Here is a 21677-nt window from a genome sequence, read left to right on the forward strand (position 1 = left end):
AGTGACTCGTGCGGAGTGAGGTCTACCTCCTCAGGTGCCGGTCCACTGCCAGTCACCAGAGTCGTGTTGTAATTTGAGGCACACTTTGCCTTACTGCTGTGTATGAGGTCATTCCAACGCTTTTTGCACTCCTGGGCTGTGTGCACCTCATGGCCGAATGCACTCACATCTTCCGCAACTTGCTTCCAGTGGGTGTCACGATGGGCAGCCGTAGTTTGACAATTCGGCCCCACTAGCATGTCACGGTTGTGGTCCCGAACTTAGTCCACGAGGTAGTACAGTTCCTGCTTGCAGAAAGGCTTCTTCCTCGATGTGCAGGAGGCTGTAGCCGTGTCTGCGGTCCCAGCCTGTACTGCAGGTGCACCCTTCCTCCTCTTGGACACTGATCCGGACCCTGGCTGGCAAATGCCGCCCTGATCAGTATGGGCAGTGGCACTGGTGGAATGAGGTGAGGGAGTGGCAGGTGGAACATGGAGTGAGGCCCTGACTTGGGTCAGTGGCTGTTGCATGCCCTGGAATGGACCCTGCACAGCAACTTCCGCTGGGCCAGGGTCATTGACCGGGACTGTCCTGGCTGGTAGACTCACAACTGGGGTCGTGTCGGCTGTATCTGCCCCAGTTGCCGACACCCGGCTGTTCGGGGCAGAAGATAGAATTACTGGGACACGTGCCTCGGTTGGATTTATGAGAACTTTTCTTTTGGAATTCACCGTGGATCAATGGATTTTACATTTTACGTTTCCTTTGGATTTGCTTTGGTGGACGGAGAGTTTGGACGATTTTTCTTTTGCATTTCTTTGGATTGGTACTACATTTCATTTTATTATGTTTTGGACATGCATTTCATTTCATGTTTGACTTTTTTATGCTTTCATTTCATCACATTCCTTTTGTCCATAATACATTTTGATATTTTACTTCCATGTGTGGGATTCACTCATTGGGTTAATGCATGTCAAAATGTGGGTTTACACAATCACTGGCACCCAGTGTGTGTGTGTGACGGACATGTGTTGATGTACATAGTTGACTTTTGGTTTGTGTCATGAGATAGGCATGTCAATGTGGGGTGGATTGGAAAATTCATTACGTCTCAAGACTGGGGTGGCATGCTGTGGGATTTTGGTGGGCATGAGGCTCATGATTGTGCATCTTTATGACGTGTTGGGGGGGACATGAGTCGGGCCTGACCGTCACTGCTGGGTGGGTGGGAGTGCAGGGGGACATGAGTCGGGGCCTGCTGGCAGGTGCCCGTCAATGCTGGGAGTGTGGGGGTCCAGGGGGACATGAGTCGGGGCCTGCTGGCAGGTGCCCGTCAATGCTGGGGCGGGTGGGGTTGCAGGGGGACATGAGTCGGGGTCTGCTGGCAGGTGCCCGTCAATGCACGGGGGTGGGGGTGCAGGGGGACATGAGTCGGGGCCTGCTGGCAGGTGCCCGTCAATGCTGGGGGGGTGGGGGTGCAGACAGACATGAGTCGGGCCCTGCTGGCAGGTGCACGTCAATGCTGGGGGGGTGGGGGTGCAGGGGGACATGAGTCGGGGCCTGCTGGAAGGTGCCCGTCAATGCAGGGGGGGTGGGGGTGCAGGGGGACATGAGTCGGGGCCTGCTGACAGGTGCACGTCAATGCTGGGTGGGTGGGGGTGCAGGGGGACATGAGTCGGGGCCTGCTGGCAGGTGCCCGTCAATGATGGGGGTGGGGGTGCAGGGGTACAGGGGGACATGAGTCGGGGCCTGCTGGCAGGTGCCCATCAATGCTGGGGGGTGAGGGTGCAGGGGGGCATGAGTCGGGGCTCACTGGTGCATGGTGACATGTGAGCTGGCTGGGGGCATGGCCAGGGTGGATTGGCTGCCTACGGGACATGACCAGGGGTGCAGGATAGTCCCCTGTGGTGCGGGCTGGCTGCAGGGGCTGGGGAGGGGGTACAGGGCACACTTGGGAGGACCCACACTGCCAATTCATGTGTGGAACTCCCTGTGCACCCCTCAGAATACACGTACCACGCTCACCCAGCTAAATCACCTGTGATTCCCCCCATGCACCCCTGAAATACATGTACCCCACTCACACAGGGCCTATTGCGTGTGATTCTCATGCGCACCCCGAAATACACGTACCCCGCTCGCACAGGGCCTATCGCGTGTGATTCTCCCCACGCACCCCCGAGATACACGTACCCCGCTCGCACGGGGCCTATCGCATGTGATTCTCCACGCGCACCCCCGAAATACACGTACCTCGCTCGCACAGGGCCTATCACGTGTGATTCTCCACGCGCACCCCCGAAATACACGTACCCCGCTCGCACAGGGCCTAACGCGTGTGATTCTCCCTGCGCACCCCCGAAATACACGTACCCCGCTCGCACAGGTCTATCGCGTGCGATTCTCCACACGCACCCCGAGATACACGTACCCCGCTTGCACAGGGCCTATCGCATGTGATTCTCCCCGCGCACCCCAGAAATACACATACCCCGCTTGCACAAGGCCTATCACATGTGATTCTCCATGCACACCCCCGAAATACACGTACCCCGCTCGCACAGGGCCTATTGCGTGTGATTCTCACCGCACAGCGGAGTACGTGTATTCGGAGGGTGCGCGGGGAGTTTTACAGATGTTTTCGTGGTGGGGGGGCTGTATGCTGGTCCACTGGCCTGTGCGCCATGTACGGGATTTGTGCGCTGTTCATGGCGCATGGGGAGGGTTTGGGGGCGTAACTGGCGCTGCTGCACAGTTGCTGCGCCACTCTGCGCCACGGCTGGTTATGGATATTAAAATCCATGAATATGCTGTGTGCGTAAATGGATTTTGGCGCACGCGGCTGGCACAGACTGCCGCATGTGCACACTATGCACCAGCCGCGTGCGCCACTTGTGCGCTGAATTATATGAATTACCCCCAATGTGTCATGCAAATAGATAAAGTACCTTGCGGTTTTTAGTCCATACGCGTGTGGTACAAAAGTTAGAGAGGTCAAGTCTCGTATCAATCTGCGGGGCCATTAAATATCTGCGCATCAGCATGGTAGCTGAAATGGTAAGAAGTTGTGATCAGCGTTCAGAGTTTTACTTTCCAAATGCTGGGTTGCTGAATGCGGATGTTGGTATATCAATACATAAATCGGCAGGATCTCTCACCTAAATGTAAGCGCGATGTCGGGCTTGGCTCGCGTGTACCATAAACAGGTCAGGTACGGCTGCAGCAGCATTCTGCATGTCCGTGTCCTTCGCGATTGCCATTGGTTGCTAGGGCAACGATCTTCGTTTCAGCCGTGTTATGTCCTACCTCTCTGTTCCTAGCTGGGATCCTAATGTGTGCGCCATCTTGGAACTGCCTTTGTCCTTTTGAATAACCTATCTCATATGGTTCATTTGGTGCCAAATGTGTATTGTGAGTCACAGAGTAGTTTGTATAGATAAAATGTACCACAAGGATTGAACGTATGGGTAGTATTGGAGTCCCTATGTATTAGATCAGACTGTCAAGCGAGTGTGGTATAGTCCCAAATGCATGAGAGTAGTCCGCTCACGCAAAGTGGTGGAACCAGTGCAGTGGTTTGAATGAGATGCTTGGAAGTAGTGGTACAACATTATTGCACCTTTGAACTGAAACATGTTGAAAATACAAACTGTAAAATGAATATTCAGTGTTAAAATGCCCAAGAAGAGCACTACAGCTCATGTATGACTTCTGGTTCCTTTCCTATATCTTGAACCAGAAGACAACAGTGTTAAAAAATCAACTTACATTCCTTGTATGTTATGGTACCCAGGCCACTCTTGTGGAAAACTGTATATATGATCAGGACAAATGAACATTTCCTGGTGTTTTTTTTTTTAAATCATGTTGATTAATTTTTAATTAGACTGAAAGATTCATGTTGTTAAATCCTTCAGTGTTCTAATCTGTTTTACCACTCTCCATCTCATGAGATTGTTAATAGTTACCCCCACCCGGAAATAGATAGAGACTGCATTCAGTTATTTGTTTTATGAGTGCACCTTCGGGGTTCCTCCTTTATCTCTCTGTGAAAACCATGCCTGCAGGGGCCAGTGCACCCTTATTTCCAAACTGCCAGGCTTATAATGAGGCCCATTGTGATTTGGGAAACCCACAGAGATGGCCTTAAACCAATCAAACTTCCCCCCTACGGTGACCCTGGCTGCCTCACCTAAAATATCCTTATTCAAATGTGCAGATATTTGAATCAATAGAAGTAGATAGTAGGAAGTGCTTCTGACAACCAAATATTCTGGGTGCAAAAATCCAGGTGAGAATCAAGATAGATCCCCAAGGTTTAGCCTTATTATTAAAGGAATGTGTGAACAAATAGTACAGGATATTCTATCCCACACTTGTGGAGAGAATATATGGTCACCCCAATTCACAAAAGAGGTGACTGTAGCTTCCCTCATAAATACAGATTCCTGGCTATACTGGATGTGGGTTAGTTAAATCTTTGGAATTTTGTTACTTAAATAATGATCTAACTGGGCATGTGATAGGGGTCTTGTTATCCCATTTCAAACAGGCTTTTTTAAAGGCGTTTTAAAAGGGTCTGCAACAACACACACTTCATTGGCATTGAATATGATCAAAGAAGGAGCGTACAGCACATATGCTGCGTGACATTATTTGGCTTAGATTGACTTTGTGGCTGCTTTTGATGGAGTTAACAGACTTTTGCACATGTAGAAATGAGAAAACTGTGAAATTCTTACAAGGTTATTACATCTTACAAGAGAGCTATATAGTGACACATCTCTACGTGTCTGTGTAGAGAGCATGGCACCTTTTTGACTAGCTTTTCCACTTCTGGGGGTTTAAAATAAGGCTGAGTCTGGCACCCCTGCTTTTTAATTCATATCTTTCAGACATGCCTGCTGAACTAAAAAGGCAATGAAAGCTCTGCGAAAATTGGAGATTTTCTTTAAAACGTATTTGACATAGGCAGACGGTGTGTTAATTCTTTTACAAACTGATGGGATTACAGAGATCTTTAAACGAGTTACACAATCCCTGCAAGATTAATTAATTAACTTTTAAGATACACAAAACTAAAATAATGAAATAAGGATATCGAAAGGGAGAGCCTTATTCTTGGAAAATAAGAAAATAAATTGTTGAGAATGTTGGATCTTATAATTATTTGGACTTAGGCCCTCATAAAAATTTCCCGGTGTGGGAAACATGTCAGTAAAAGGGCTAGTAATTCCGGCACCTGCACTATTACCTCACCAAGAAAAGACAAGTTTTCCAGCGAGGGTTCACTGATATACGTCCAGCAAAGGGCTGGAGGTAAATCAGGCCCCCACCATCAAATAAATGCCGGCATTTCTTGCACTGGAATTACCGGTGCAGAAAATACTGGCAATCCCCTCCAAGGAGTCCTATGGTACTCCATGGAATGGGGATTTACCGCATTTTCCACTGCTTGTAATAGCCTGGTAATATTGGGATATGAGGTGGCGGAAACGGTAGATAAATTTGCCTGTATCCTGCCAGAATTACCGGCGGGATACCAGCAAGCTCGTAATTGCGAACAAAAGAAATGATGATGCAATGTATGATGGAATAACAAAAACTGCAATTGCACTGATGACTAAAGTGAGACAATATGTGAACATGGGTGATTTCAGCATGAAAGCTCTAGTTTTACTTTATAATTCATGCATAGTGCCCAAAATATGATATGGCCTTGAAACCTTCATGCACCCCCTGGAGCAATGGCTTTAGGTTCTAGAAGGCAACATTTGGAGAACGATTCTCTGTTTGCCTCCGAGTTTCCTTGTGCAAAGTATCCTTTTAGAACTTGCAGTAATTTCTCTCAGTGCGCTTCTATCTATTAGAAGAGTCATTTTATATATAAAAGCTTTAAAAGAACCCTTATGCCCCTTATTTAATGTCATTGAGTTTGTTTTGAAAAATGCCAGAAATAGTACACTTTTGACATTTACTAAAGCCAATTTACAATTTTTTAATACAATTGAGTGGACTCGAAATTGGTTGGAACTCATGGAAGTAACATGTAGATCTTGGGAGACCAAGGTGGATCTCTGCACGGCGTGCTGGCGCTCGAGCCGGATCGTTGATGAAGCTATGCTGAGCAGATGCAACGTTGGGCCTGTTCGGCTGATGCTAACAGCGATGGGTCGAAGTTTGAGTTAGCGCCAAATTTCCTGCTAGTTAGAATGCTGCAAACCACAGTTCAAATGCAGTTCGAGCTGTTTAAGGATTCCCTGGGTGCTGTGAGTCCCAGTCCAGGGGCTCAGGGACAAGATGAGTCATAGCTCTCGTTTTCCTAATCTGAGATACAAATAAGTATTTGATAAAGTGTGATTGTCCCAGACCTGACAGGTAGCATTTGGCCTCACTCAACGTTTTTGTTACAATTAGATTTCCTTTTGACAATCTCCCCTAATGCCAATCTCCTGAACAATAACTGCCCTACTGACAAGTGTGGTTGGTGCAAAATGTCAGCAGTCATTGTGCTGTAAGCAAGGAGGCCAGAAGCAGAAAGTACTGGCTTCAATTAATTGTTTTGCTGGGCCCACCGCTGACACGAGCATATTCAGCACGTTCATTCTTTCTCCCCCGTTATTTGAGGGATTTGGGTACCACAGCTGACAATGGCGTCTGGCTTCCCAGCAGTTAGTCACCAGGAGCAGGTTAATCTAAATCCTAAAATGTTGAAGCAGTACCTCCCGCTGTTTCAGATTAAAGAGTCATCGCACAGCTAATCCTAATCTGGATGTCAAGGTCATCAATACAATTAGAATGTTGTTGAAGAGCAGCCAGCCATCCACATTCACGATTCATACTGCCAGTGCAAAGTCCTGGAGAGCTGTTCTACCGTGCCCCAAATTTCGCTCTTCCCTTCTGTCCAACAGAAAATGAGTTTGGGACACAGAGGCCAACCAGGCCACCCTCATGCTGGGCTATGATCAGAATCAAGGTGTAGGGTGAGATCAAATGAGACTAGGGGGATCTAGGTCTGAATGCGGGCAGAACAATTCTGGTGACCATCAATGCAGGTGTCTTTCACTGGTCTGCTTCATGCTCTGCTGCATACACCTCTGCTGTTCCAGTAGGTTTGCATGCTGCCAGTGCCATCAGGGCTTCATTTCTTCCTTATATTGTGCCTCCCCTGAGCCATCCCATTGAATGTATCCAGTGAACGAACACCAGTTTAGGTATCTCCTCTGAGACCACCCCATCTATTCCCCTCCTGCCTCCACCCAACGGACCTATGCGGGGTGCGTCGACACCCGCCCATTTGCTAGTCCTTCTCTTTCAGGTTTGCTCTGTGTGCTGGCATTCTGAATGCCAGCATTCTCCAGATGGCATTTAGTATGAAAACTAAATAGGATCATAGGAGCACTGTAAACGTGCCACTCACAAATATTTGTTGAATGGCACAAATGGGTATTATCATGTTGGCAGAAACTATCTTAGACAAAGGGAGTTCTCTAAATATTTGCTTTCCATTGATTGCAATTTTCTAAGTGTTAAGTCTTACAATTGCAGTTTTGCTTCTGGCGCATTTTTTTCACCAATAACGAACGTGAAAATGGGTGGAGCACCCAATGATTTTTATGGGAATATAGGATAAACATACTAACAATTAGCATTTAAAGAGTACATTTGCCTGTTTTCATTCCAACTGATACCGAAACCTTTGTTGTGTCCTGACAAGGAGGTGGCGTGGGGAGGAAAGGGAATTTGGAGATAAATTAATAAAGGATGAAGATGAATCTTACCTGTGGCTCCTTAGTCCTTATTTGAGTAATAAGGCTTGTGATAGCCACAGGCAACACAATATCTTGACACCGAAGCAGGAAGAGCCTGTGTGAGCATCCACCCTCCAAAATGTCTGCTCCAGTTACTGGCAATCTGCCATGTTGATGCCCGCATCACAGCTCTCCCTGCTCATGGCGGTGTCCGTGCTGCGAACATCCACCCTTCCCAGACATTTGATCAAGTTGGGTGGGGGTCCACCCTGCTACAGTTTCATGACTCGCTTTGCCTATGGCGAAGTCATATACAGCCACTGAAGAGAGAAGTACTATAAGGGGGCTGGGACAGGAGCCGGATCATACTGTGCACACCTTGCTGGGCAGCGGCATTCGCTACAGTGTTTCCTCGGCAGTTTCCCGAGTGCCCATCACCAATCGCCAGCATCCTAGCTTCCATTCACATGCTGCAGGTACAGTAGGTGCTCTGTGCACAACACGCAAGACGGGTCACCATTCCTGCCAATCCAGAAGCCGGGACTCCTAGCTCACCTCCTCAACGGCCGTACCTGAAAGGTTTTTCCTGAAGTCCCCAGCTCCGCATACATTACGTAGCAAGCACAGAAAAAATATATATATATTGTTGGTTGATTTGCTAATAACTACAAGGAGGTGACAACCACCACACTGCTGTTAGCACACAAAACTTTTGCCACCCCTACAGGTAGAGAAGGAAGACTCCACACAGTGGGCACAGGTATCTGCCATCACAAAGCAAGTTGCCCAGGCTGCACAGCTGCCGTCATCTACCACAAACAGGACAGTTTTCTTGAGTAAATCAACAGCATTTGAGCTAACGGCACAGGCAGATTGGAACTCGAGGTGGTGAGAGTTTGGGCAGGACTTTGAGGACTTTATCAAAGCTGTGGGAGCCAAAGATGCTGATGACATGGTAGACATATTCAGAAATGTAGTGGGAAGGGAAGTGAAAATCAGTCATTAAGACACTCCAAGAAGTAGACAAGCAGACATGTCCTTGATTGATTGCAGCACTCAAACAAAGGCTTGTAGCCCTGCAAAACAGAGACTATGCCTCATTACGAGTGTGCCGGCCTGGTAACAACGGTGGCGGTAAGTGTACCCGCACCGTTGTTACCGGACCGGCACACTCCGAGTCTGCGGGTGTCTGCAGTCACCCACTCGCAGACTTTCACGGTAGCACCGGCACCTTACCGATTTACTGGCGCCTGACTTCCAGGAACACCAGGGTCGTAATCCCTGGTGTTTCCGTGAAGCCAGGCGCCGGAAAAAATCACAACTCTGGTGGCTGCCTGCCGGTTTTACAAGCACGGCCACCCTCGGAGTTGTAATGAGGTCCTATGAGAGATTCACATTTAGCCAATGTAGCGAAAGGGCTCAATAGACAATGTATGAGCATTTCCTTCGCCTACAAAAACAGGTAACACACTGTCAATTTGACAATTTTTCTAAGGGAGAAGCAATTACACTAAGTATTATCGGGGGTGCACATCATCCACTTTCAAGAAACAACTACTGAAAAAAATACTTCCATTGTCATAAATATTTGACCTAGAAAGGGTGTATTAACTAGTCGACTCACAAGTGGCCATCATGTAGGCTACAAAATCGACAGCAACAGTGGCATCAATGGCACCAAAACCTCACATTGCTCACCAAACCACGAGGGACAACAACTACCCACATCCCATGACACTGATGTGATCTACAGACTGTATAGAGATATGTCATACATCCAGCTCAAGACCCTCCACAGATCGCGGGACATGTCTCTGCTACAGATGTTTGTTCCCATTCCCATTCAGAAACCTGTGTCCAGCCTTGAGACAGCAATGCAGCAAAGGTGGATGCTTAGGAAACTTCCAACACGGTATGCAGAGGTGGATGTCCATTCCCAAAACAACACCCAAATGACCAAGATCAAAGCAGCCACATGAAACGCCTCCTCGAGGCCAAAGGATCCCAAGAGGAAAGATATGATATAGCTTTTGAGCAACGGAAAATTCAAGACCAGCATGACGAATATGTTCACCTCATGATGGGGGAAGTTGATGAACAAAAATCTCCTAAGATTACACTCCACATGCTGGGTCAAGCTGTTCACATCGTGATTGACACAGGAGCAAGAATAAACTGGATGAATGTCAATTTCGCCTTTTCAATGTAACACAAAGCATATCTCCATGCACTGCTCATTTTTTTGGTGGGGTGCCTAAGAACCCCTATCCTGGGTTGGCAAAATCTCTCATGTTCTTCATCATGGAAATATTGAAATCCCTGAGTTGTTCCATGTCTGTCGGACACCTGCACACAGTAGGTGTCTACTCTGTTTCAAGGCCGTCAAACGACTGGGCCTCATTGAAATCACATGTCACATGGATGCCCACAAGCTGCCAGTGTCCAAAGACACAATCCTAGTTCTATTCCCAAAGTTTGTGTCTGGACTGGGAGCACTCAAAGGTGCCCCGGTCTTCCTACATATCAATCAAGCAGTTTTCCCATTGTTGCAACTTCCCAGAGGTGTCGGGTTCCACCTGAAACACATGGTAACAGAAGAATTGGAATTCCTTCCTGCATCTAATATCATTGAATGTGTGACAGGCTGCACACCCAGGGTCTCACTGGTGGTGATAGTACCTAAAGCAAGGGGCCAAATCATGCTCTGTATTGACAGACAGGTCCCTAACACCATGATTGAATGCAACCACCACCCAGGTCTAGATATATAGGCATGGTCATTAGGCTGGAAAGCACAATGAGGTTCTTCAAGTTAGACATCAACCAGGGGTATCTCCAGCTTCCCCTCCATCCCTCGTCCAGAGACATTATGACATTTGCAACTCATGATCGATTATATAGACAAGAAAGACTCAATTCTGACATCTCATCTGCGGCTGAAAATTTTCATGACACCATCAGGAGCATCATGCTTCCGTTTCACCAATCCTTTAACTACAGAGATGACATACTGATATCTGGTCACGCACAGACTGCATATGACAGGGGACTGCATATGATGAAGGTGTTTCAAGTACTCATGGAAGTGGGACTGACTCTGAATTTGGCCAAATGTGTGGGTAACAAACCAGAGCTGAAATTGTTCAGCCACATTTTTTCCGAAGACAGGGTGATCCCATATCCTGTGGAGGTGCTCACCAACGGGCAACTCGTGCTGCCTGCGACCCTAGCTGAACTCTGCTCCTTTTGGGGGATGGTGGGGTATTGTTCTCATTACATCAAGGATTATGCTACAATGACAGAACCCCTGAGACAACAGTTAAAGATGGATGCCACATTCCAATGGACATGTCCATGCCAGGCGGCGATCAAAGCCATCAAAAGCGCACTCGCCAATGCACATCATCAACACCAAACGGCTGCTACGCCATCATGTCTGGTTTCTGGGTATTCATAATATAGTCCAGTCCGTGATTGAGCATTGTAAGGCATGCCAAATTACAGAGAGAGCCAACACGCCTGTACCACTGATAATTAAGGACATACCAGACGCGGTGTGGTACATGGTAGCAGTTGATTTTTATGGCGTGACACAGGGAGCGTCTGTTAAGGTCACAAGTAAAAGGATACTGTGGTAGGCCGCAGGTATTCTAGTTGTTAAGTTCACAAGTAAAAAGATACCCTGGTAGGCCACAGGTATTCTTTAAGGTACTTTAATTAGCTTGCAGGTACAATCGGGTCACATCAGGTACAGCAAGGAGATGGGGAAGTACAGAGAGGAGCCCACTGCTCACACCACTCAGGCCACGTCTTCCAACTTCCCTGGGTGGAATCACCTTCACACTCAACATTCCAGTCACTATCCTAGCATTCCATTCATGACATCATACCCAGTATTCACACCCTATGCATTCAGGAAACAGGGACCAACCAGGAAAGTCAGTAACAACAGCGTCATAAGCTCTGCTATTGATAAGTGAGTACTGCAGATTCCCCAACACTAGGGTAGTACCTTCACTCAGTTTTAAATCAACCCCTCAAGCAATGCAAGAAGTGTTCAGAGAATGGGGCATCCCGGAAATCATCAAATTGGATAATGGCCCACCATTTCAGGGTCCTGGTTTTGCCATGCTGGCAGCACACTTAGAGTTTCGACACCAGAAGATAATGCCGCTATGGCCGCAGGACAATGGGATGGCTGAGAGGTTAATGGGAATAAACAAGAGAACGGCCCAGAAAGAAGAAGTTGGCAACATGCCTCCACAGTAGGCACTGTGCAAGATGCTGAGAAGACAGGGGGACACCACACGCGTGTCCAGGGGCAACACCTGCTGAACTCATGAGGGCCCGGCTTCTTAGGACAAGATTACTGAGTTGCCTACTAGCCATGAAGATCGGAGATGAAGAAATCAGAGAAAGGGGAAGGTGGCAGTGAAAGCGTACATGAATCAATGCAGAGGCACCTCACTGCAAGACTTTGAGGCTGGAGATGAGGTGTTGGTGCAGCAAAGACAGGTAAGGAAGACAGACCCCTGATACATGACTGACAACGTGACCCCGGTAGTGCAGAAAGGATCCATAGTCACGGTGGCCCTAGCGAACAAAGCGGTCATGTGAAATGCGTTGCGTTTTCGCACATTTAAAAGGTCAAGCAAAGAGAGGCAGGCAGGAGAAGGAAATGTGGTGGAAGAACTAGAAGAGGCAGAAGAAACAAACGCATCAGACGGAGAAGGGCTAGGCGTGACACCTTATCTCCAGGTACACCCGGTACGATCAGGGCGAATAATCTGTCGACCTCACAGATGGGTTAAGGCGATCTAGAACTGGACTAAAAGGGACAGGGAGAGATGTGCCCTGAAATGGACAATAACTCCTTATGGGGAATGCAGGACAAATATAGACGCCTTTTTATTTTTTTACATTGTGTGCGTTTAACATGGGCGGATTGAAGCAGCCAATCAGCCTTGCCGACGTGGGTTTGAATCCCGGCTGGGCAAAACTCAGCCTTTCATCCTTCCAGTGGAGTAACTTTGCTGAAAAAGTTGGGGGGAGCAAGACATCTGAAGAAAGGGTACCCCAGCCAAATGAATGGGGACAAAATAGTGTGCCATGAAAATTGGGGGGAAAAACACCCCAGTCCCCGCCTAAAATTACCTCATGCATCCTTCCTAGGTCGACAAATTAGCACGATATACTGTGGGTAATAAGCAGTGCTCAGATGCCTAAGTGTTCGTAGCGCTATATAAATGCAAAAAAAAAATATGCTATCGGAGGGTTAACCCTAAGTTAGCAGAAGATAGCAGATGGGCGCTCTAACATGCTAAGATGGAGAGGAACTTTGAGAGCGCTCTGAATGATTGGCTGCTACATTCATCTGACTTTCCACCTTTTACGCTTGTTTTAACTGGAGTAATTCAGTTAATTTCCACAAAAATCAACACAAACACCAACCACTGAAACAATGTTAGCTGACTTCTGTTGGTCAGCTGTTAGATCGGAAGCCATTTTGCATGGCAGCATATTGACAGCTGTTCCAGCTGCTCAGGCAAATTGGAATGACAGAAACAGCCACTCTTCCAGTACGGCATGAGCATTAGAGTGATTCAAGTTTGCAAGGAGGGCTCTTTGGATTGCTCAGCGTCAGCGGTTGCTGCAGTACCTAATAAAAGTGGTATTGATTTGTTTTCGTGTCTGTTGAAGGCTTTCATTTTCCTCTCTAAATGTGGTGCCGCTCACATTTCCTCTGAAGGAAGGCGTGTTTTCTTCCTGCAGGCCTAGCTTTTCTGAATTCTATTCCCTTTCACCCTGCGGCTCTGTAATCGTGCTCCGTGTACTGGGGAGCACAGCATATGATGGATTGTGCAATTGTATGCTTTCATTTCCACGGCGCCTAGCCCCGAGCTAGGGTTGCTTGTTAAATACAGACGCATAATGTTCCAGTTGACTGCAGTCAACCTCTTTTGGTTTCCAGATGATTTATTTAAAGAAACGTGTCTAATATCAAAACACAGTTCTTAAAGGAGGTATGAACGAGCTGGTCTCTCCCCAAAGCTAGACGGCCCAAAATGATGGAGTCCTTAAGCATTTATCCAAGCAAGGATCCGTGGGCAATATGGCCAAAGTTCCATGTTGGTGATAAATCAGTTTGCACATAACACCCAGGAATGTGCAGCACAGTTTGAGCAATTGAAATACGGAGCTAGTGCTTAAATACGGCAGATTAGACGTTTTCCAAAAGCGCTACCACCTGGAAGCTCCAGCAATCAAGGTGTGGACCCTAAAACTCATATCTGGGCCTATTTTGAGACCAGCCAGCCAGAGCAGCCCTCCTTGTGAGGAGACATGCACACTTGCTGTGATTACTTTCTGTATTTCCAACCAGTGTCCACTTTCCTGCCCCATCAACAGCATTCTAATGGCTGCTGGGTGTCTAGGAAATGGGCAAAGGCTGGGAACTTCGCATCCCAACCGCCTCCCATTCCACAAGACGTTCCTGACATGTTGAAAAGTTAGGAGAAGTCAGCAGAAGAAGCAGCAGCCGTGTCACCGTGTTAGTTAGGGGATATAAACCGCTGTCCGAATTCAAGGTAAGTGTAGATGGCAGTGGGGGACTGGGGCATGGCTGAGGGGCAGCACCTGGACATGGAAGGTTGTGCCTTGCAGATGATGATATATACGGTAGAAAGCTTTAATTTACAAAAGATGGCATTACTAACAGTCTCTGGAGGATAGCTCAGGGGCAAAGTGCTTGCCTTGTTAGCAAGATGATACAAAGCAACGCAGGGTCGATCCCCGGGTCCGTGCTTAGAAACCTCTGGGTATTAAGCACGTCATAAATAGCCTATCATATCATCATATGATATGGCAGCACCTTGACATGCTAGGTTGTGTCTAACCAAAGGTGAGACTATACTAGCCTTATGAAGTATTAACCTGCACTAGAGGACATTACTGGGGCATTTGAGGTAGTGCATGGCACCACCTGATAAGTGACATGGCACCACCTGATAAGTGAGACTGTGACTTACAAATGATGACTCCACATGGCATTTGAGTCATTAGATGGCATCCCAGGCCACACTTGGCATATGCTAGCGGCACCTGCCCATGTGATGCTGTGCCTTGTATATGATGTCTATACCGGGCATATTGGAAGGCAGTGATCGTGCCTTTGAGGCAGCACGTAGACTGTGAAGGCATTCCCCCAAGGCGTGAAACGATATCTTGCGCATCACCACTAAATCTGGCACGCAGGGCAGCAACGTGCATGAAATGGCAGCACCAGCATGAATTCAGCCTATTATGGAAGTAACTGGGAATATGAAGTAGCATGTGAGGCTAGAGTTCACTATGAGTCCAGCAACTAAAGTAGGCATGCGTGACTGCACACGCCTTTGCAGACAGTGCCCCCGGCCTATGTTGGCTCTTCTGTGACTTCTCCTGGTATATTCTAACTCCACATTGTATATCAAGGAAGCACCTTCGTTAAAATATGGTTGGCTGCTAAAATATCATTTCCCTGCAATAGTCGCGTTTTCCATTTTCATTGATCTTAATCCATTGTTTACACCTTTGATGTAAATGACTGCGATGTGCTTGAGATCAATGGAGATATTGTATCCCTCCAATGATATCTCTTGTGAATTGGGCATGTGAATTAACTTTCTTTATCCCTGGCGCTTTGGTGAATTGTTTCTGTCCCAAATGTCATCAAATCACCACATTGGAGAAAGAGAATTTCATTCACCAAATAAGGAAACCACCACGTTTTGCAGCTGAGCCATAATTTCAAACCAAACTGCATCCCTAACCGCTTTGCAACAGTGGATGCATGCAGTCATTACCACAGGAAAACGGAAAGGCAGTAGTAACATTAACACAGGCACGTCGGAAAGGCGGTATATGTGCACATGTCATTCTGCGATATCTGCACGTATATCTAGACAAAAGACTCTAATATGGTATAACACTCCAACATGACATACACTGACACTTATAACCACATTAGTGTTATTTCTTTCCACCAGCATCTAATAATAGCAGTCCCATGTTCTTATGTAATGTTCTTATGTTAGTGGTAAAAGTGTACCGAAAAAAAGTAGTGGAACTGTGGTCTCAGCAGGGGAGAGGGTAGGTGGAAGCATAGTGCACCATGTGGCAAGGGCATTCCAATAGTCTAAGTGACTAATAACTAAGGCTTCTATTACAACTTTACACCTACACAAGGACCTTAATGGGCAAATCCTCTATATAGAAAGGTGAATATGGTCATAAAACGTAGAAGAATGGTAAACAGAAACAAATACAAGTAGTGGAACGCTGCTCCCGACCGTTCCCGCTCACTTCGATCACTGTCTTGTGTAAAGGAAATAACAGCCATCAGTATCAGATGCAATGGAAGTGCAGCAAAAATCTCTGCAATCCCATTTTATCACGTACATATTCAAACAATGGCATCACTTCATCACTTGACATCACTATTCCTAGCGTGCAAGATACCATTTTAGCACATGTCCGTCACCGTGCTCATGAAAATTCCCACTCGGCTGACACTAGCGACATGCAGATCTCATATTACCGATGCTGCCCCTGCAGTGCACCACACATACACAGATGTTTTAGAGAGTTGCTACACATGCATAAAGAAATCAGCATACTTGCAAGCCATGAACCTTTGAGTGAGCTACAGTAGGCACTGATGTTGGAAGCGCCACATTTGAGGAGGGAGACATGAGATGAAGCGAGTCCGTAGCAGCCGTTTAGCCAACCGGCCGACGTCCATGCCATAGGCCGACGTCTATGCCATGGGCCGACGTCTACGCCATGCAGTCAGAGCGACTGTAGATCCAGCTTCTACTTTGCCCAGTGAGTATGCCAGGATGCCGGGTACTAATGCCACATACCATGTGGTCATTGCAGCTAGAGATGTCAGCACTCTTGCAGAACTTGGAATAACCATTGTTGAATCTCCAATTGAGCTGGCAAAAGTGTAGGAAGAGGGGGTTCCCCTACCACCACACCAACTGGCAGGTTTACACAGTTATAGGACATTCTTGAAACCAATGTCACCCACATGCAATGTGAGATTGTATAATGATGACCCTGATCCTGAACCCGCTGACAAGACAGCTGAGAAAACTCTCTAAGGCTGGACAGCAGGATTTCCCATAGACTAAATATAGAAACGGAGTCTGTTTGCCAACATAGAGACCGTGTTCTGACTCCTCTCCGTTTCAGACTACTTTTTACTAATGAGGCAGCATATGACATGGTCCCCCATCGGCCCCCTGAGACCAAGTATTACATTGAACAGTTTAAGTGATCTCAGGGCCAAGAGCAGACATCACTGTATCCTAAAAATATTAAAGGATTACGATTATATGCTTAGGAGGCAGCCAGCAACCACTGAATGCTGACACATGCTCCTCATTGAGGTTGAAGAGAAAGAAGGATTTACGGGTGTTAACTTCCCTGCTTCCTGTGGTGCCTCTGTTGCCCTAGTGCTGTTCCAGCCCAGGCCTACAGCTATGCCATCGCCGCTGTGCCAGAGAGGGGCTACTCTATAGCCCGACCCCACTGTCCAGCTACAAAGGGAAACATTGTTAGGAAACTTGCTCACATGATAACACCCTTCACAACAGACGTGTTTCTAGCAATGATCATCCAACACAATATCCATATGAAAACAGGGTATGCTTTAGCCACAGCAGATAGAAGAGTCCTTAAATGACCACCTACGGATATTTCTTGATAAACAATCATAATGCTTACAACTCTAAACATAATGCAGTCCTTTCCAGCAAGTCCGCAGAGCTTGCCCACTTCACTCTCAAAGGGCTCATATTTTTATATTTTATTATATTTTTTTAAAGGTTTGTAACAAACCATATAAAAAATAAAAAAAAAAAAAAATAGGGAGGAACGGCTGAAGTGGTCAAACAAGCAGACTACCTTCTATTCCGAGGTGCTAATGAGATGCTAAGCATGCCTCCTTCAAGTTTGAGCTAGAGGTTAGTTCTGTGGAAGATCACACCACTTATGGGGCTTAAACGGACAACCACCACTACCCACCAGTACTGGGCACCCGTGTCCCACTGCTCCAAGAAACCCCTGGGCCTCCATCTCCTCAATTTCACTGGTGGCTATCTCCGACAGGTCTCGGATGCTCTGGCTCCCCACACAATGGCCCTGCTGCATCAGAGCCCGTCAGTGGTGCCACCTGCTGCTCAGGTCAGCCACCGTTCCACCACCGGTCCTCCACCCAGGCTAGGAACGGCAGGCCACCCGGGGCCTCTAAAGCTAGGATCATATATCTGCCAAGTGCCAGGCCCATCCCCACAGGAGCGCCCCACTGTGCTGCATCTGTGTCATGCTGGCTAGCTCTCATTGTGTTGACAGCTAGGCCGTGGACTGCCGTTGCTCTAATCGGCCCGTGGTCCTCTTCACGCCCCGTCTCCTTGCCGCACTATGCAGCAGATCCGAGGCCGCCAACCTCCTCTAGTGGACCTCAAACTCTCTTTCCATGTGGTTTAGGGGGCACTTGGTCTCGTAGACAGAAGCTTTTTACAGGATTAATAGAGCTGGTCAGAGTAGCTCACAGAGAGTCTGCCATAATTGTTGGGCTCTCTAGCGGCACACTTGTATGTGATCCAGTCAATATTTATGACTTGATATGTTTAAATGTTCATATGCATGTAAGGTTTACCTGTGATGTACCCTATATAAAACTTAGTTACCTTAAGAGATTGTGACCACAGAAGAGACTACCTGCGGAAGGGGGGTTCAAGGTAGAAGAAGTACTGCATTAGAATGTACGCATGAGTTCATCATTAATATCTTACCTGGAGAAGTCTCTACTACCATTGCACATATTAGACAATTTGTCAATATCTAAGGCTGTATCCCCAAGGATTGAGTCAGATGTTTTGAATTAAGAAGAGTTTAATTATGATCAGCAGAACTAAATTGACAATACAATAAGTTCACAGCTACCTGATAACTCAAATACGGGGGCTTGAACATACTAGCCGCTTCTATTAAGTATCACTGGTGGGACATATTTTGCAGGCATTAGGCCACACAAGCAAGTCCACTAAACTTGCTGAGACATTTTCTGCGCTCCACGCAGGAAAACAAAGATGACGTCATCACGTTACGACGTGATGACGTCAGAATATAAATAGCCGCCATTTTTCAAAAACGACGGCAATTCAGTCTCTACTGGAAAAGCATGCAGGCTAAGGCAGGTGGCAGGTAAGACGCTGCTGTGTGATAGAAATCAAGGCATTCTATGTATCCCTTAGGTATTATATACCTCACAATATTTTTACTAAATGTTACAAACGTACAGGGAAAATAATGAGCATTTGGTACTTGCTTTCTGCTGCAGATTCACGGATGTGACCCATTTTCTAGGAGGAATACATTCTTTCTTAAGGATACCATCAGGGAAAGCGACTACATCAATTGGATATCAGTTCTTTTTTCCCTTTAAGGGTAAGGTTTGTGCTGAGCAAACTATATTTTTGTATTAAGGTGGATGTCATGTATGAAAACTGGACCTGAGTCAGAAAGTCGACAGATATATTGCTATCTGTTATGCAACTTTAAATTGAACTACCCCTACTAAATGAACGACGTCATTAATGGGCCCATTGTTAGCATGCTCCCCATTCCCATTGAGCCCTATGGGGGTACAAATGGGAAGGGGGATGGTCCGGGTTCTCTGAATGGGGAAATACCGGGCTTTTCAAGGTCAGAATGGCCCGGTATTTCTCCATTTTGGGAACCCGGACCCGAGTTTGGAGGCAGCCATGCCCTTATTAAGTATGAGGCCCATTGTCTTTTATTTTACCAGACAGTACTGGATTTATGGAATATAACTCAAAGTCGTAGTATTTTGGAATACAATATACAGCTTGAACTGTGATAACCAGACACCTGGTATATATTAAGGAGAGATCATGCTAGAAATGGATTGATAGATGATGTTTATAGGAAGAATAGATTTTGCATAGTTGACTTTACTAAATAAGTATACTCTTCTAAATGTTGTAGATCAGTGTGCATTTGAGGCACGAACAACATGAACAATAGCTCATGAGGAAGGGCAACTGATTCCCGAAATGCGCAGAGTATATGATTGATGGATTGATTAATTAAGAATCTTGATTATTGTACTGTTTAATTTATTATTATTGTTGAAAAAATGATTGTGTACAGTTTGTTTTCACAAAAACCGCTTATATAAACAATCAACATTGTCAATATAATTGTCGAGCAAAATCATTTCTTTAAAGAAAGAACTAGTAAACTTAACTGAGTACCTAGTTAGTCGTAAATATTGATTAGATCACAATCAAATTAAGTGTGATGGGGACGGGAGTGTTCCACAAGTCGGTGGACACCTGTTTTTTATTCTAATTGATAACACAACCTAGTGTCAAGGTTGTGCTTCTCCCCTGCACCCTATTGCCTGTCAGTAGAAAACACTATTTATAAATTAACATCAAGTTGTGCTCCTAGACAATAGGAAATAGCCTCTCTAGCGCCACACCCATATAGTCCATTGATGATGCAGTGAAGGAGAACTACTTCCTTACATCATTTGGAATAAAATCAAGATATGGGTCAGAGACATTGCATATAAATGCAAATTCTCAATGAGAAAATGAGATAGAGAATGATTGATCTTATAAAACTGCCATTTGGGACTCAATATTTATTAATGTATTGGGGTTTTATGAAGCATCACATTTGATGCTTCATATAATCCCACCTTTCAGCAACTGCCTTTTAGTTTGGCAGCATGGCATATACAATGTGACATGAGCATTCCTGCAAACAAATGGATGGAACACAAAGTTCAGCAGTCAGGGTCTGCCTTTGACCCTAATTCTGATCCAAAATGCTATAGTTGTGTAGTCCTGAGCCTTCTGGCAGATGAAACTCTAAATATATGCCATGCCTAGTTTTGACATGATGGTGGCCTCTGATGAACTAAAATGTTGCCTGCCAAAACCTACTGGTGTCATTTTCAATGACAGGGCTTTTTGTGTATCAGTGTCTGGGAAATATGTTTCACCCAAAACAACCATTTGTGGCCAGCCCAGAGATTCACCCTTATTGATTTCTCCGGGAATGTGTGTCACATCCTACAGAAGACTGGACATCTACCCAGGGGGTTAGCTGGGAAGAAATGATTCAAATGCAACCGCTACCAGGACAATGACCCGAGATTGGTTATTAACATGGACTCTTGTATGCAGTGCAGACAGGAAGAAGGATGGAGTTAAAGTAGTCAGGAGGGAAGCACCAGTGTACAGAAGGGGCCCACCAGCTTGGATTCCCCTGCAAATGAAGCAATCTTAGACCGCCATCATAAGGAAGTAGACCCAGAACACAGCAGCCACGATTGGTCCCTTCCAAGAAGGCTCAAAGGCGACTAATCTGCTGTGGCAGATTTCCTTTTTAATGAGCTGGGACCTCATCTTCTGTTGAGTCATCTTTAGCTTACTGAAGAATAGGTATTTGACCTGTAACTTTGTTAGGGGTAAAGTCTTCATCAGTTCCCTGTTCCCCAGTGGTGAAGACAAAGTCTCCCAAGAAAGAGGCAAATGTTTTCCCTCAACCCTCCCAGAGAAACATGTGGGGTTACCTGCTGGCCGAATAAGGCCTGCTGCAAGTGTAGAGCACTGGTACTTAGTAACGTGCTCACTTCAGGTGACAGACCCAGCAAGTGCTCTCTAAAAACCTCACTGCCTGAGAAGGATAGGGCAAAGATCCACCGCACCTTTGGAGAACCTGGAGGAGGTCCCCAGTAACCACAAGTCAAGACTCAGCCCTGGGCCCTGTTTGACCACTTCGATCCATTTTCAAGCAGGCTCAATTGCTTCAAATTCATTTTGGAGCTGCTGCAAGGACCCGTTAACTCACCACGCTGCT

Source organism: Ambystoma mexicanum, chromosome 5q (assembly GCF_040938575.1).
Source record: "Ambystoma mexicanum isolate Mex_15411 chromosome 5q, UKY_AmexF1_1, whole genome shotgun sequence".
Classification (NCBI taxonomy): domain Eukaryota; kingdom Metazoa; phylum Chordata; class Amphibia; order Caudata; family Ambystomatidae; genus Ambystoma; species Ambystoma mexicanum.